The sequence below is a fragment of the Brienomyrus brachyistius genome, unplaced genomic scaffold (assembly GCF_023856365.1).
Source record: "Brienomyrus brachyistius isolate T26 unplaced genomic scaffold, BBRACH_0.4 scaffold40, whole genome shotgun sequence".
Lineage (NCBI taxonomy): Eukaryota > Metazoa > Chordata > Actinopteri > Osteoglossiformes > Mormyridae > Brienomyrus > Brienomyrus brachyistius.
In genome coordinates, this window is record NW_026042315.1 from 1,544,895 (window position 1) to 1,561,964 (window position 17,070).

General features: G+C 43.8%; 1 pseudogene; it reads right to left on the reverse strand.

Moving 5' to 3' along the window:
- Positions 1 to 348: 348 nt before the first annotated feature.
- On the reverse strand, positions 349 to 1,745 carry LOC125722558 (cytohesin-2-like; annotated as a pseudogene).
- Positions 1,746 to 17,070: the final 15,325 nt, after the last annotated feature.

Here is a 17,070-nt window from a genome sequence, read left to right on the forward strand (position 1 = left end):
GCTGTAAAAGTAAAATTTACAACAGAAATCAATATGCTTAGAATATGGGTTAAGATGGAAAATAATTTTTACATCCCAATCCCAATCATGTTGATGCAAATTTACAGCAGTTAGATTCTCAGAAAAAAAGGTACTCTGACATAAAGATCAGCAATACAGTGCACATAACATTTAATTTCACATTTATACAAAAAAGGACAGGGCATTTCCATGATAAAATCTGTAGTGAACAATAAGTCGCATCAAAACAAAACCTGGAATTCGGTCATGCTACCTTAAGGTTAAACATTACTTTGTGCAAAGTTCCTTGTTCTGAAATAAATACTTTCTGCAACAGCACATCCAACCATATTCACACAGTCTTTATCGTTATTTATTTATTCAGCCGTTTTTTTTCTTACTGCCAGCATCTCATAAAAAGGGTCAGCGCTCACAGCAGCAGTGATGCTCTGTATCCACTTGTCCTTCTCCTCAGGGGTTGGCGCCGAGATGCGGTACACCAAATGATTGCCCTCTACCAGGCGGCCGTCCGCCTCCGTTCTGCAGGCTTTCATCAGCTGTCTGCTGTTGTTAGGGATGTACAGTTCAAAGCAGTTAGGCTTCCTGAGATCCTTCACCTCACGGATGCTCAGATTCTCCAGCGGAATGATCACCCTGGGTTTCTTATCCGTAGTATGTTTAAAGTAGTAAAGGCAGTTGTCCATCAGGATAAACCACCGCCTTTTCCATGTTTTCACCCGTCCCCCTCCCAGTTTGAAGAGCCAACCCTCTCTGTCAGGGTTGAAGAAGGGATTGTTCCAATTGTCTTCAGGAATCTTGAATGGCTCATTCTTTATGCTCTTATAAAGATTTCGGAGGAGATCATCTGGCAGGTTGCCTCTATCATTGATTCCTCGATTCATGGAGATGAACCTGTCCACACTGGGCTTGTCTCACACATTTGGATTATGAAGGCTAGTGTTTAGCATGATTATGGAAAATGAAAGTACATAGCAGGTGTCAATGTTTTGGAAGACTCCAGGATTACATTGACAGTACCTCTGCGCAAAGGCCTCCATCATCCTGTCAATCTTTTGTGCTTCTCCTGGCAGACGGAAACTCCAGAGGAACTGCCTGAGAGCCTGTACCAGGTTGAACCCTGCGAATTCATGAAGCCCAAGAAATGTTTGGAGGACTTGGATATTGAAGTCGTCTCTCTCACCCAGGTAATCCCCAATGGCTGTTTTGTTCAGCCCCTCTCCCTTGTATAGGAGCTGGGCGATGTCCTCAGACGTGTGCCGGAGAAGATTGTTTTGTACCATGAACAGGATACCCTTCTTAGGGTCCATGTTGAATTTCTTTCTTCCCATGGCGACATGCCTATTCTTTTCTAAGATTTGGCTGCGTTTGGTGCTGGATTCAAGGCCCTCCACTTCCATGAGGGCCTCTCTCAGCGCCTCCCGCAGCCTCTGGATCTCCAGCAGAAGGGCTCCTTTCCTCAGCCGGATGTCCTCAAGTTCAGAGTGCTTCTCTGGACTCAGGTCCATGGAGACTGCAGCAGACAGGAAAAGGAGATCGTCAGCGGGTGTGGAGCTCAGCAGGTTGGCCATCTCTGCCAGTTTGGTTGTTGGTTCAACTCCCATGGCAGAGTAATCGTAACATTGTTAAGCCCTTGAGCAAGTCTCTTAGACCCAAGTGCTCTGACCCCAAACTCTCATCACTTCGGACAAAAGCATATGCTGAATATATGTAATCCCAAAGGGCAGTTACAGAAGACCCCAGGATCGGAGTAACGTGGGAAGCAATTACTGATGCCTGGAAGCTTTGGGGCATGCAAATAAACTGCATCCAAAGGCAAATGGCTAATAAAGAATGCTCTGAATGCCAGGCATTCGTCCAGCAGTGAGATCGTAGAGATAATGAATAAAGATAAAAAGTGTGAATAAAGATAAAACATTTTGATTGTATTTGCGAAGCGATGCTGGATGTGCTGAGCTCGCCGGGAAGGTCATGTGGTCCGCATTCCCTCCCCATGCACACGTGATCAGCTCAATCACACCGAAATTGTCGGTTTGCTGCCCTTCAGGGAAACAATCTAAAGGGTGTTACGGGAAAAGTAATCGATGCAAGAGCCAATGATGTTCTCCTGGTGCCTACCCTTGTTTATGTTATCGTTACTGACACAAACAATGATGAACGATAATAAGCATTTATAAGCCATGATGACCGCACCATTAATGTGGAGTTGCACTAACGTCTGTTTTTATAGCTAACCAGCAAGTCAACCTCTCACCCTGGTAATGCAACAGCGCCGGTTAAACAATACGTTTACACAGAGTGCTTGTGATCAGTGGCCTATGCTACGAATCAGGGTTACTGGCTTATCGAGGTAACTTGACGGATTTAAGGTACCACAGTTTAAATGAACTTCATATTTGTTCATCGGGATGTCTGAATCGGTGCTAATCAGTACTACGATGCCAGTTATGCAATGTAGTTTTGATAAAACTTTTCTGTCATTTAACATAAGAGGAAAAAAATAATTATACTGTAGTCAAATTGGCTGATATAAAATCGTTTAAAACTGTGACAAATTTTGCCTTTTTTTACAGTGTATACTTCCAGTCACAAGGTAGCAGATACGGATTTCTGAAATAGCAAAGATAAAGGTCAATGAATAATATCCCTCATCTCTTTTAAAACTATAGGTACGATGCTGTTTTGATATGCTGTCTAGGGTTGGAGTGTAACAGTATTCACGGGAAAGGGGAATGGGATAAAGGGACAAACAGGGTGAGGGCAAGAAGGGAACACCAGTGGACAAAGGGATATTTTTTGTATTTTCATTTTTTTTCATGTATAATACTGACACTGAACAAATAACCCGGTGCAAAAGACTTTGGGAGTGACCACAGCCAAAATAACAAACAAAATCCCCAACTATCAAGTGCGACCCACAGCTAATCTCACCTAAGTGCAAAAGAAAAGGAAACCAAAAGACAAACACTCCACCTCACTCCCTGACCAAATAAACAGAGTCCAACACACACTTGCAAAACAAAATAGCAGTCACTCCCTATGCAGCAATACAATCACACATACATAACTTACACACAAGTCAAAGCAACAAGGGGGCTAGTGAAGACGTAAACCAAAGGAAACCAAGGGGGGAGACAGCATGCCAAACTGAGGTCGCGGGGGGGACCGGAGCCTGTCCTTGGAACAACAGGCGTAGGCAGGAACCAACCCTGGGCAGGAGTCAACACTCTGCAGGGCGCAAACACTCACAACTCAGATTTGCCAATTAACCTACCCTGCACACTTTTGGACTGTGGGAGGAAACCGGAGCCCCTGCTGGAAGTCTTTCCCCATTCACCAGATTATATTGCCAGAAGACTGAAAATTAGATATCAAATACTAGAGTGACATAAAAACAAAAAACAAGTTTGCTTGTAATGAGACGCAAAACAGAAGATTATCTCTTTTTATATTTTGAGAAAACATTTTAACATTTATCCAACCGGTCAAATGGTTTAATACTTCATACAGCAGCATTTCTAAACTCATTCCTCAGCCCACCAGACAGCTCCACGTTTTTGCTCTGTCCCAGATCCCTGCATGCATGAACCAAACAGTCACCTTTTACTGCTGTGCTGAGAGCTTGGACAGAGCAAAACTGTGGATCTTTGCAGTGGGGTCCAAGGACTGGGTTGAGAAACCCTGGCATAGAGGAGACTGCAGTGAGAGCCAAGAAAAAAAGAGATTAGAGAGGAAGGTAAAATGCTTCTATTAGCATGGCAAATAAGCTGCAAGTACAGACCCTGTGCTTCCATTACAAACAAAAAGCCTGTATGACCCTCCTAAACACACAAGTCAGATTAACTTAACCAGGGGAAATAAGCATAAAACTTGGCAAAGACTAGACTATGAAAAGGGAAGGTGAACATCATACTTACACAAACTTCTGCTAAAGCAAATGGACAAACCCCTTTTAACTGAATCAAGTTACTTAAGAAAATTAATAATTAAAAAATGAATAATACAAAAATAAATCAATAAAAATTAAGAAAAACACAATCATGCTTTGAACTAATACTGCAGTCAGTCCTAAATATTCCCATGACATTCTTTTCGTCACGATGCACACTCGGTACATACTGGTTGAAAACCATTTATAATCCTTCATGTACCAGTCTATGATGGAGCACCCCAACCTGGGCCGCCCATCCAACATGGCAGATTTCTGCCTCCTGGCCCCGGAGACTAACAGACCAACCTCTGGAAACAGGGAACCAGGGGGACATGGGCCGCTGACTGGATGGGCGACCAGAATGAGGTGAAGCAGAAGGTAGACTCCACAGTAGAGGACCGAGGAATGTAGACCAAAACCAGGGAACCTGAAGTGGCAAGAACACAAACCAGGACAGACATATAAAACCCAAGCAAAGGCATCAGTGGCACAGCCCACCAGCTTGTGAAAGATGGCTACCTGGCATCATGAATCCCTTAATCAAAAACCTTTGTGATGGCAACTTTGCCACCCAGGACTGATCCCTTCTAAAGACCTCAAGTTTCAATGCAAGGTTTCCAAAATGTTTTGAAACATTAGTCCATGTGACTGCTGTGGTATTGTTCCAGGCAGGGAAAACAACTTAGGAGAAAATTTCCGTGCATGTTGGGTGTTTGTGGTACTGTTGGGTTGAGGGGGTAATTGAGTGACTATTAACCTTTGAAATCCAATTATATTATTTAAACAGATTAGTAGTTAGACAGTGTGATTTAGATGAGGATAAGGATGTTTTATTGTCATTACAAAACGTGTTCTATATGAAGGGAACAAAATGAGGCACTCAGATCCGGTGTATTAGCAATAATAAAATAGAAATAAAATTGAAAGAACAATACAATGAATAATATGGTATAATAAATAAAATAAAATAGAATAAAGACATTAAGATAGATTCCATTAGGAGAATTTAACCATGGATGTAAAGTAAGCAGGTGTGAGTGTAGCAGAGATTACTGAGGTCTGTGTGTAATAAAGTATATGTGACACTGGCTGAGGAAGCAGCAACGTGTGTGTGTGCAAAGTCACAGTAATAACCTGCAGCACTGAGGGATCTATTGCAGCGAAGCCCTGACATGTAACACTGGTGATGAATAGCAGTGTTAGATATAGGTATAGTGAGGTACTTATAATTATAGTAGGTGTAGGATCAAGGTCTGGATTAGATTTACATACTGGGCAAATCTAGGTTACACATACACACACAGGTTACATATAAATTTAAATTTAGGGGCAGTGTGTAGCTCGGTGGGCTTTAAGGAAACACAGACTACACATGGAACAGCAATGACTGAGCTGGGGAACGCAGTGAGGGCAGGCATATTTATACACAGCACACTAATCAGCAACAAAACAGGGGTACAGGGTTAGGATGGAGAACTATAATGGGATACAGGAGAATTAGGAGGGTTACAAAGTGCCAGCAGTGACCTCTGCTGGCATGAGTTGGAGGAGACATGAAAAAATAAGAGATTACAGATCATGACAGGAGCACCAAGCACAGCAACAGTGGGGTCATGCTCAATTATCACACCACATATATGAGAAAACATTATGAAAATCTGTTCCCAAAAATTGTTCAAACATCAGCTTGACTGAAACATATGACTGGTTGTATCTAGGCTACACTGGCACTGACAGCAGAGTGTAACAAATTACCAGCTACGACATATATCTGATGATTCAGAAGAAAGACAAATTGAAGAAACAAAGTGGTTAATTGACTATTGTATAATAATCAAATAATTTCATAATCATGTAATACATAATATGTCACAATGGGAAGAGGGACAATCCAAGAGCAGCCTTGTGGGTTTTATTGCTGAACCAAAAGACATGAATAGAACCCAAGAGGAGGAGGAGAGCACAAATAGGAGGGAGGGAGGAAGGAATAAGCAGGAGGAGTTGGGGAGAATCTACTAACACGGGGAGCAGAGAGGGGTCCTCCTCCTTTTTGGGTGAAACTAATTGCTTGTGACATGGTAAGAGGCAACTTCTTTCTTGAGAGAATTTCTTTAAAGGGCAAGACAACCAAAGCTGTAAATCTAACAGGAAAAAATACCCTTTGTAGAATTCTATGTGAAGACCCTCTGGGCCAGGTGCCCTGCCGCTCTGCATTGTTTTCTTTGTATGTACAACTTTGTACTCCATAATTTTAATATTTTATCACGAAGCCTGAAGAGCAATATGAACTATATCATGCTTTAAGTAAATTGTCTCATCCTTTATTAGATTTAAACACAAACACAATCCACAGCAAACTGTACTTACAGCCTTCATCCTGCTCTTCAGTCTCTGACGTGCTGCATCTAAATGGGGACTCGTCAAAAAGCCAAGTGGAGCTGTCATGAATGAAGGCCTTATTGAAGCTTCCCCTGCCTGACAGCAGGTTAGTCTCTCATTTGACTAAAGTATATTTAACTTCTACAGAACTTTGCAGGCTCATCTAGGATGGAGAATTTCTGCTGCTGAGCGCATTTTGACCTTGAGGAGCAACTGGCTCTCATCCAATGCAACAGTGAGTTAGAGGAGCAAGTTAATACGCCTTTTAGGGAGAAGGTGTGTACGCCACTAGCCGGGAGGGGGGAGAATGAAGAGCAGAGAGGTCGAGAGAGCTGGGTGACCGTAGGTTGTAGACGCAGGAAAGGGTGTACACACGTTGCAGAGGCGGCATCACCTGAGGTGACTGTGTCGAACAGGTTTCAGGTTCTTCCAGCTTTAGAGCCGGAACGGACTGGGGAGGCAGGTGGGCCCTTGGGCACTGAGGAGCCCCCTCCCCCCAGGAAGAGGGAGGTTTTGGTAGTGGGGGATTCCATTATTAGGGGAGTAGACAGTTATGTGTGCACGCGTGATAGAGGGTCCCGTACGGTGTCTTGCCTGCCTGGTGCCCAGGTAGGAGACCTTCCAGATCGTGTGGATAAGCTTTTGGCCCCAGCTGGGGTGGATCCAGTTGTCGTGGTGCATGTTGGCACCAACGACATAGGCAAGGGTAGAAGGGCTGTTCTGCAGGATAAATTTATAGAAGTCGCCAATAAGCTTAGAAGCAGAACGTCCACGGTGGTATTCTCCGAAATACTCCCCGTGCCACGTGCAAGTCAGGCTAAGTTAGCTGAGATAAGGAAATTAAATGCGTGGCTAAAAGGATGGTGTAGGAAAGAGGGGTTTAGGTTTATGGGGCATTGGAGGACCTTCTGGAACAGGTGGGACCTGTTCAAGCCGGATGGGTTGCACCTGAACCAGAGGGGAACCAGTGTATTGGGGAGGCGTATGTGTAGAGTAGTTGAGGAATGTTTAAACTAGGGACTGGGGGGGCAGGGAGGTTAGTTAACTATGTCAGTGGGGGGAAACGGAAAGCCCCAAATAATCATATTGTAAGTGGGCACCGTAATAGGCCTACCCTTTGTTGTCTGTATTTAAACGCCAGAAGTATTAGGAATAAAATTCATGATTTAGAGGCTTTTATCTCATCGGACTCTTATGATATTATAGGAATAACTGAAACGTGGTTGAGTGAAAAGGATGGACAAGAATATAATACGGATGGTTACACGTTGTTCCGTAAGGATCGTATAGGAAAAAAGGGAGGTGGTGTTGCAGTATATGTAAAGGAAAACTTGCAGGCAAGGGAACTTACTGATATAAATAAAACTACGGAAGCAATATGGGTAAAATTAGATGCTAAAAACTCAAATAGCCTAATTGTCGGTGTTTGTTACAGAACACCTAATATAGCTGCTGAGGAAAGCAGATTGTTATACAGTGATATTAGGACTATGAGCAATAAAAATGATGTGGTAGTTATGGGTGATTTTAATCTACCAGGAATGCAGTGGGACATTGTCACTGGCTCTTCAGAAAATGAACTGGAGATGGTGGAATTAGTACAGGATTGTTTTTTTACTCAGTTTGTTAACACCCCTACCAGGGGAGATGCCATTCTTGATCTTGTTCTCTCTAATAACCAGGACAGGATTGGTAAATTAGACGTTTTAGAACCACTTGACAGTAGCGATCATAACATGGTCAAATTTGAGGTTAAGTTTAGTGTTCGAAGAGCTAAGTCCAAATCAAAAATATATAATGTTAGGAAGGCTGACTTTAAGTGTATGAAACTAAAACTAGAAACTGTGAACTGGATGGAGTTAAATAACAAAACTGTTGAAGAGGCCTGGGATTTTTTTAAAAGCACATTATTGCAAGTGCAAGAGAACTTCATACCTGTTTCCAGCAAGAATAAATCTAGGAAATTGAAACCTAGGTGGTTTACTAGGGAAATAAAGTATAAAGTAAGGAGGAAAAGGGCTTTGTTCCAGCAATGGAAAATAACTGATGATGACAGAATTAAGCAGGAATATCTAAGTCTACAGGCTGAGTTAAAAAATGATATTAGACGAGCTAAAAGAAATGTCGAAAGGATGGTTGCATTGGAAGCTAAGGATGACGTTAAAAGTTTCTTCCAGTATTTTAACTCTAAAAGAGCTCTAAAACCTGAAATTACTAATCTGCAGGATAGTAAGGGTCTTATAATAGTAAACGACATTGATATAGTAAATTAGTTCAATGATAGTTTTGCACGGGTATTCACTGTTGAGGACCTTAGTAATTTACCAGTTATTACCTATCCAGCATTGTCTATAGCTAATATATATATAACTGAAGCAGATGTTTTGCAAAGCCTAGCTAAGCTCAAAATAAATAAATCACAGGGCCCTGATGGCATCTTACCTATAGTGTTAAAAGAGATGAGGGATATTATTTGCCGACCCTTAACTTTACTGTTTCAAAAATCCTTATCTGAAGGTGTGGTACCTTCTGATTGGAAGCACGCCTTCATAACGCCTATTTTCAAAAAGGGGATAGAAGTAATTTGTCTAACTATAGGCCAATCAGTCTAACTTGTATAACTGGTAAAGTTATGGAGGCTATAATCAAAGAGAAAATGGTAGATTACCTGGACTCCAATAACATTTTGCGGGATAGCCAGCATGGATTTAGGAGAGGTAGATCCTGTTTAACAAATCTGTTGGAGTTTTTTGAGGAAGCTACTCAGGAAGTTGACGATAAGAAGGCCTATGATGTCATCTACTTAGATTTCCAAAAGGCTTTTGATGTTGTCCCCCACAAGAGGCTCCTACTTAAACTCAAAGCGACAGGTATTTTAGGTACCGTAGTGACCTGGATTGATAACTGGTTAACAGATAGGAAACAGCGAGTAGTTATAAGAGGCACAATGTCACAGTGGGCTTGCGTTCATAGTGGGGTACCGCAGGGTTCGATTTTAGGACCACTATTGTTCCTAATTTACATAAATGATATGGATACCAATATATACAGTAAACTGGTGAAATTTGCAGATGACACCAAGGTGGGTGGTGTAGCAGATACTGAATTAGTGGCTCAGCAGCTACAGCGGGATCTTGATTTAATTAGTGACTGGGCCGATACCTGGCAGATGAAATTTAACATCGATAAATGTAAGGTACTCCATCTAGGGAGCAGAAATATAAAGTACAGGTATTTCATGGGTGTCACTGAAATAAAGGTAGCTGATCATGAGAAAGACCTTGGTGTGTATGTTGATGCTTCCATGTCCCATTCTCGCCAGTGTGGGGAAGCAATAAAAAAGGCCAATAGGATGTTGGGGTATATCTCCAGGTGTGTGGAGTTTAAGTCAAGGGAGGTAATGCTAAGATTATACAATTCCTTGGTGAGACCTCACCTAGAATATTGTGTGCAGGTTTGGTCACCATATCTTAAAAAGGACATTGTGGCCTTAGAAAAGGTGCAGCGTAGGGCCACAAAAATGATTCCTGGTCTTAGAGGAATGTCATACGAGGAACGGTTACTTGAGCTAAATCTGTTCAGTCTCAAGCAAAGGAGACTGAGGGGGGACATGATCCAGGTATATAAGATTCTAACAGGTTTGGATGCTGTTCAACCAAATAGTTACTTCAGCATTAGTTTAAATACACGAACTCGTGGCCATAGGTGGAAATTAGCGGGAGAACATTTCAAGCTGGATTTAAGGAAGCACTTCTTTACACAGCGTGTAGTCAGAGTATGGAATAGCCTTCCTAATAATTTAGTGCAAGCTGAATCCTTGGGTTCCTTTAAATCAGAGCTAGATAAGATTTTAACGACTCTGAGCTATTAGTTTAGTTCTCCCCAAGCGAGCTTGATGGGCCGAATGGCCTCCTCTCGTTTGTATAGTTCTTATGTTCTTATAAGAAGAAATTCTCAGAGGGAGATACGAGTCCTAGGTGCCTGCTGGGTACATATTGAAGACAGAGTTAGGACCGACTCCAATAATTCTGCACTGTCTCCCAGATTAGGGGAAAAATTTTTACTGAATATTTCATTTATGGAATTTTACCTTAGACTTGGTCAGCAGACATGTGGATAGATTTCAGAACTACAGACGGTCTGTGGGTTGGGGGGGACAGGCAGGTTGGCCGGTGGGGGGCACGCGGAATGCTCCTGGGGGTGTGGTGGGTGTGCTTATATGATTTACAGGAGCCGAGGCTAACAAAGGCACTAAACTGCACAAACAGCCTCCTGTACGAAGTTTTACATGAAAAGGGGCCATGGGCTTGTTGGCGCCATGTTTCTTAGCAGACTGACTAATACAGCCAACTGGACCCGTCTACCTCTTCAAAAACATCCATGCAGAGTTTCCTGCCTGTTTCTGACAGCTTTCACTGTTATTCTTTTGCTCCAGTCCTTTGCACTTTTCCAGGTTTTAGTATCTTGACCTTTACAATCTGGAGGATTGCTACCCTCCAACTAGCTGTTTTGGGTCAAAATGGCCCCATCTGTGTTAATTTGCATCATTAATTACAGCATAAATCAATACATTCCAGATGAATTTTAAGGTAATTTCAACAAAAGCCTGTAATATCATTTTCGACCACCATGTGACGCCACAAGCCATTGGAAAACCACTAAGCTGTCAATAAGAGATTTGGCAGAACTGGAAATATGATGTTAAATGTATCACAGTGCAATAGTTTTAAAAATAAATCAATGACTTTGCACGACTATTTTATGTGTTTTGTCAAATAAAAAACCTGAAGTATTTGAACTTGAACTGATACTGAGCAAAATATTACCTCTTACTTATATGAAGGTTCGCATTATCTATGATACTGGTGCCAAACCTGAGGATGATCTGAGGTGCTGCTCAGTAAGAGACATGGAGCGATACACCTGAAGAAGCAGCAGATCTCGTATTGCAGGAATTGGAAAGCAGTAGTACAGAAAGGGACAGTACTGAAGTAGGTGTGAGACCTCTGTTGAGGTTTCGGAAGTGGAATTTGCAGAGGAAGAGACTGATATTACTAAAGATGTGCAGATGTGCTGGTAGTCAAAAGCACTGGACGGACATGGTCCAGGCAGGATTACAGCACAGTACTCAATGAAAACCTCTCTGCGGCCAACCAGGCTCTGCATTCGGCAAGCCAAAGATATCCTGTCCAACTTTTTATTCCAAGATCAATGGAAAAATCAACATTAGCAACCTGGAGGTAAGAAGGAAATTCGTCAAGGACTAGAAAGAAATAACAGCAAGGGAGTTTAGGGCATATATGGGGCTTTTAATATTGGCTGAGGTTTTCAAATCCAATTAAGAATCAATCAAAAGTTTATGAAGTGCGAAAATGAGACCGGTGATTTTTCTAGCTACGATGCCCAAACAAAGCTTTTGTGACGTGTTGCTGGTTATCTGCTCTGACGATCGTCAGTCCAGAGCACTCAGGAAATCCAGCGACAAGATGGCGGCGATCTGCAAAGTATGAGAGCTCTGGGCAAACATCATTCCCCTGATGCATATCACCATTGTCACACCTGCTTCTGTTCATGGGTAACTAATATCTTCTTTATTACTGCTTCACATCGATCTACATTGTCACAACAGTTTATAGTTTTTAATTACCAAAAAAAATCATATTTTTCCGAACATGTTGCCAATACGTATGTAGTGAGTATCAATTTCATGTTCGTGTTCAATGAATCATAATGAATCATTTATTTTAGTTACTATATTTACTCACGATTTGTACCTGAGTAGTGACTGTGTTATTAAGTCAGTAATGAATAATATTGTAAAGTGCTATGAAAAATGTCTAACGTTTATATCTGATTCCTGTACTTGGCATCGGATAAGTATTCTCTCCGTCTGCTGTTGCAGTCTGCTGCCCATTTTGACAGCATATGCTCCGAAAACTGGGCAGATATGGAATTAAATTTTGGGCAGCCTGCGACTCCAAATTGAATTACTCCAGGAGAATCGAAGTGTATATCGGGAAGTCTTCTTTTGGGGGGGGGGACCCTCCTAGGCCCCTTTCCAGATGAGGCTGAACTCTGCCGAATCACAGGACTAGAGGGTCTGGGAGGGCCAGCAGGGCAGGAGGACATGAGGGGTTGGCGGGCGATGAGAGAACCGCAGAACAGTAGAGCAGCAAGGAGACAACAGGAGAGGAACATGAAGATGACAAGGGACATACAGGGCAAGAACAGAGACTGGCAAACCCTCTCTGGGAGACAGACATTCTGCCTGCCGCTTTCTTGGGCTCCTGTTGATACTGGTGACCAGAAACTGGGACCAGAGTAACCAGAGTCTGGGATGAAGGAGGGACCCACGTATCAGGACCCAGGGCACTCTAGCAGGACATCCTCTGGATCCATCTTCTCTGGGCTGGTGGCAGCCTGCAGGCATGTGCCGGTGGGACATCAGGATAGAAAGTGGGCACCAGCAGGCCGTCAGGAGATGAGGTGGGCACCGGCTGGACGTCTGGGGACATTGACGTGGGTGCTGGCCAGGCATCAGGGGACAGAGAGGTGGACGCTGGCCGGACATTATGGAGCAGTGTGGCAGGTGTCGGCTGGTTACCAGGGAACCGTGTCAGATTCTATGAGAAGCCTAGAGGCAACCAAGGCCTCACCTGTGTTGGACACTGTGGGTGCGGCCTGAGCGGCCCTCTGGGCCGGGAGCCTTAAGTGCGGATGTAACGACTGCAATGGCTGGCTCTCCTGGGCCAGATGCTGTAGATGCAGTGTCTTTCAATCACGAGTGCGCTTCCCTAACCATTACGTCACCACTGCTCACTACTATGTGTACTATTAAAAGAGGCAGTAGGGTCTTGTCCAGCCAGCTGACAAAACGTTTCCACATTTAATTGGAACGAAGGACAGTAGGAAACATCTGTATTGTGTGCAGACTTCCAATAAAACCAAAGCAAAGTCCGACCTCTACTGTGGTCCAGCACTCTGACAACCATAGAACTAGGAGTGAAGCCTGTTCTTCTGTGCTGGAGAGCTTTGGGGAGCATGTTTTGGTGAACAGGGGGATCACAGTAAATCCCAGAGAAGCATCATGTTGTCAGACTTCAAGTGACAATGAGGACGCACGTTGCCCTACGGCAAACGACATGGAGACGGCGGGCTCCTTTTCTCCAGAGCACCCCACCTCTGCGGGGTTCAGCACACTCACTCCATTCCAGAGGGCCCTGAGGATCTCCGCTATAGCTGTCACACCCTCCACTTGGGAGTCCGGGGAGAGGGCGGCTATGCCATCCGTCAGAGATGGGCCATTCTCTCTGGGCAAAGATGTACTGCGGCCTGAACCAGCGACATTAGGTATGCTGGACACAAGCAGCAGTGATCGGCAGTAGGGACCTGGGGAACCTACTGGGGCTTGTCGAGTTCCGTCAGTCTGTTGGGTGCCAGGATGAACGACTCTGGGAGCAGGTGTTGTCAGACAATAAACTGGGATTTACTGGGATCAAGATGGGAGGCTAGGGAACAAGCAACATGGAGGGCACCACATCAATGGCGAACACAGGGCCAGGAAGCACTTATACAGGAATAACAAGGGAACAGACTGGAAGTAGCTGGGAGTGTTTAACATGAGGGATGGAACGAGACACGAGACCAACGAGCAGCAGGCATGGCTTATTAGAGCCACGTCAGGGAGGTGGCAGGACATGACGTTTGGGGCTATGGTTAGGTTTAGGATTAGGGTTAGGTTCAGAGTAAAGTGTTTGTGGCAGAGAGCGGTCAGTAGTACAAGGACACGACTACACCACCTGGGGAATTTCACCACAGGAAAAATTACTCTAAATTAAGAGCACACAAGTTCATTTACCGAATGGAGCTGGAGACGTGTTTGTACTATTAACAGGTTGTTGAAAATATAAAACAAAGAAACAAGACAAGCGCTTTAGCATCAACAACCTTAAAAAATAAACCAGCAACCAGCCTTTGGCCACCGGCTGACTAAACCCAAGCAAGAGACAGGTGTCCGGGGAAGTTGATCAAAAGGGGGAATAGAGTCCCCTAAACTAACACACACACACACAGACACACACACACAGACACACACACACACACACACACGCACACACACACACACACACACACACACACGCACACACACACCTGTGCTCCACCACACTGATCCCCACACAAATATACTGCACAAGGTGAAAGTGTGAACACCACCACCCCAGACCAATCAAATCTTAGTCAGCCAGATCAATCGAGGCAGCCACTGCTCAGCCTCCCAGAAAATACCACAATCTAACCAAGAATCTGAGTGTTGAAAACTATGAAGAGTGCAAACAATGAGTAACAGAATACAGGCTGTCCCTCTGTATCAGTCCCAAACAGAAAGAAAGGGCGGCCTAAAGTCTGTTAAGTCGCAGAACTAGGGAATGAAACAGCTCCAAATGCAGGAAAAGGTGCGACGATCCTTAGCGCGTTCCAAGGCTCCCAGCACATCGCCGATGTCCCACCGAGGACCAGGAGCTTCAAGCAGCAGTTGTTGGGCGACATCGGACCGGCTGAGGACAAGACAAGACAGACGGAAAAGAAAAACTGACGTAGGAAACACAGCAGCCACAGTGCAGGTTCAAACTATTATTGTCTGACAAACCTGCTGGAAGAGGCATAAACTGAAGCTGACGAGCAACTGAAACTGTAATCCTGGCAACAACCGTAACTACAATTAAAACACATCAAGTAAAGCAACTGACAAGTAGCTATAGGCCTAGTCACCAGAATAACTTGCAACCACTGGAGCTGCAACACAGACACCAGAGAAACACTGCAATATAAAATATTACCATTAGCCATTTAAATCAAGCAGAGGATTAACGCTAATTAAAACAGCCAAACCTCCCACCAAGACACAGAATAAGTGTGAACCTCAGCCAGCATGCCAGCGTACCACGGCAGACCACTGCGGTGCGGAAGGGGAGTTACCGGACCGGGAAACGCCAATGACGCCTCCACACACTAGGGGTCCCCACACACACTTACCGGAAATAATCAACAAGTCCTACCCGCAAAATTCTACACTACTACAGTTGGATGGCCCTGGGATTTTTATCCAGAACCCCAAGGCTCAATGGAAGTACCGCGAGATTCTTAAACCCTTACCTGAGGGAGGAGGCTTCCAGCATAAGGAGAGGTTCACCAGAATCCCCGGGCTGGATGGAGATCGTTCATCCTTTACCTGGGGAATGAGGCTCCCAACTCGTGGTGACTTACCCAAGCCCTGGTGCTGGATCATCATTCAATGCTTACATGGGGAAAGAGAGACCTTACCCTTGGCCTCCAAGCCTGGAAGTACCCTGAGCTCTAGACCCAAGCTTAACCCTAACCCATAAGCATAGGTTCGCAGCATGAACGGTTCTCACCTGATACCAGAAAACCATACATGTTCTTAATCTGAAAATCAGTTCATCGTTTTCCCAGAAGGTGGCAGCACATCAACACTGCAAGCTTGGCACATCCCTTTGGATACAATGAGCTATCCTTATATTTTGAAATTTTTTAAAACTTATTTAAATCAGTAAAATAAATTGCATCCAAAAAGGATAGAATCATGACTACCCAATACCCCTTAGCACCATGTTAGTGTGAATGGAGTTTTCACTCCAGCCCTGAGGGATTCAGAGCAGACACAAAAGATTGTGAACCCATGTGTAATTTACAGTGAAAGGTGACTGAACACAACGCACAGCCTGTTATGACTCCACTGTTCACCATGGTTCAGCACCATCTATATTTCTATTATTTTTAAGGTATTTTACTTGTGGTTTTACACTTAACATGGTATCGACAGGCTTGCTCCAAAGAGATCTCATTGTATTTACACAGTGACAGTAACGCTGCCTTATCTTGCGAGAGGAAGCAGCATATGGGTGCGCTGCTAACATTAGCATTAGCAAACCTAGCTGCCTAGCAGTGTTGGTAGTAACTCATCAGTGTAATTCCACTACTTTTGTTTGCACCATGTATTTCAACATCGACGCGATGTTACTGTGATCACTATGCAACCTTTAGCCCACTGTTATTTTCCTTGATTATGTAATTATACAGGGCAGGTCAGGCAGAGGGAGCAGACACTGATGCAGCACATTGATGACCAACCACACGTCCAAACTGCTGGCGATCCTGGCCGGCGACCCCCCAGGCAGACACACGGTCGAATCCCACCCTTATTATAATTACTTTTATATGCAGTAATTGGTAATTAGCAATTTTCAGTAGCTTGCACAAGGCTGCTGACTAGCAACGTTATTCGTTGGCTGAATCCGAAATAGCTGTAGTGCTACGATGCTGGATTGTTACAGGGACAGTGATAAATGCAGACCCCTTTATTCTGATTGCGTTAAAAATCAAATGTTTTTACTCAGATTTCATCCATTTGGTGGTGTGCTCTCTATAATGTGCCATGTTTTTCTAAAAGAAGATTTTTTAAAAAAAGAATGGCAAAATAGAGCAGCGCATTGAATTGTAATGCCTGTATCTTGAAACGTAGCGTGTTGTCAGACTCTCCGATACACAGCTCTATGGTCCATACAGAGGAGATGAGGAACATGCAGTCTGCTAAGTCACGTGGTTACCTTTCGTTAGGTGGCTACGTTTACATGCCTTAACGCAATTAAGATGTTTTCATGTAAACAGATTAATCGGGGAGCTCATTTATAAAGGCTTCGTGTGACTGAAAAAGACGAGAAGCA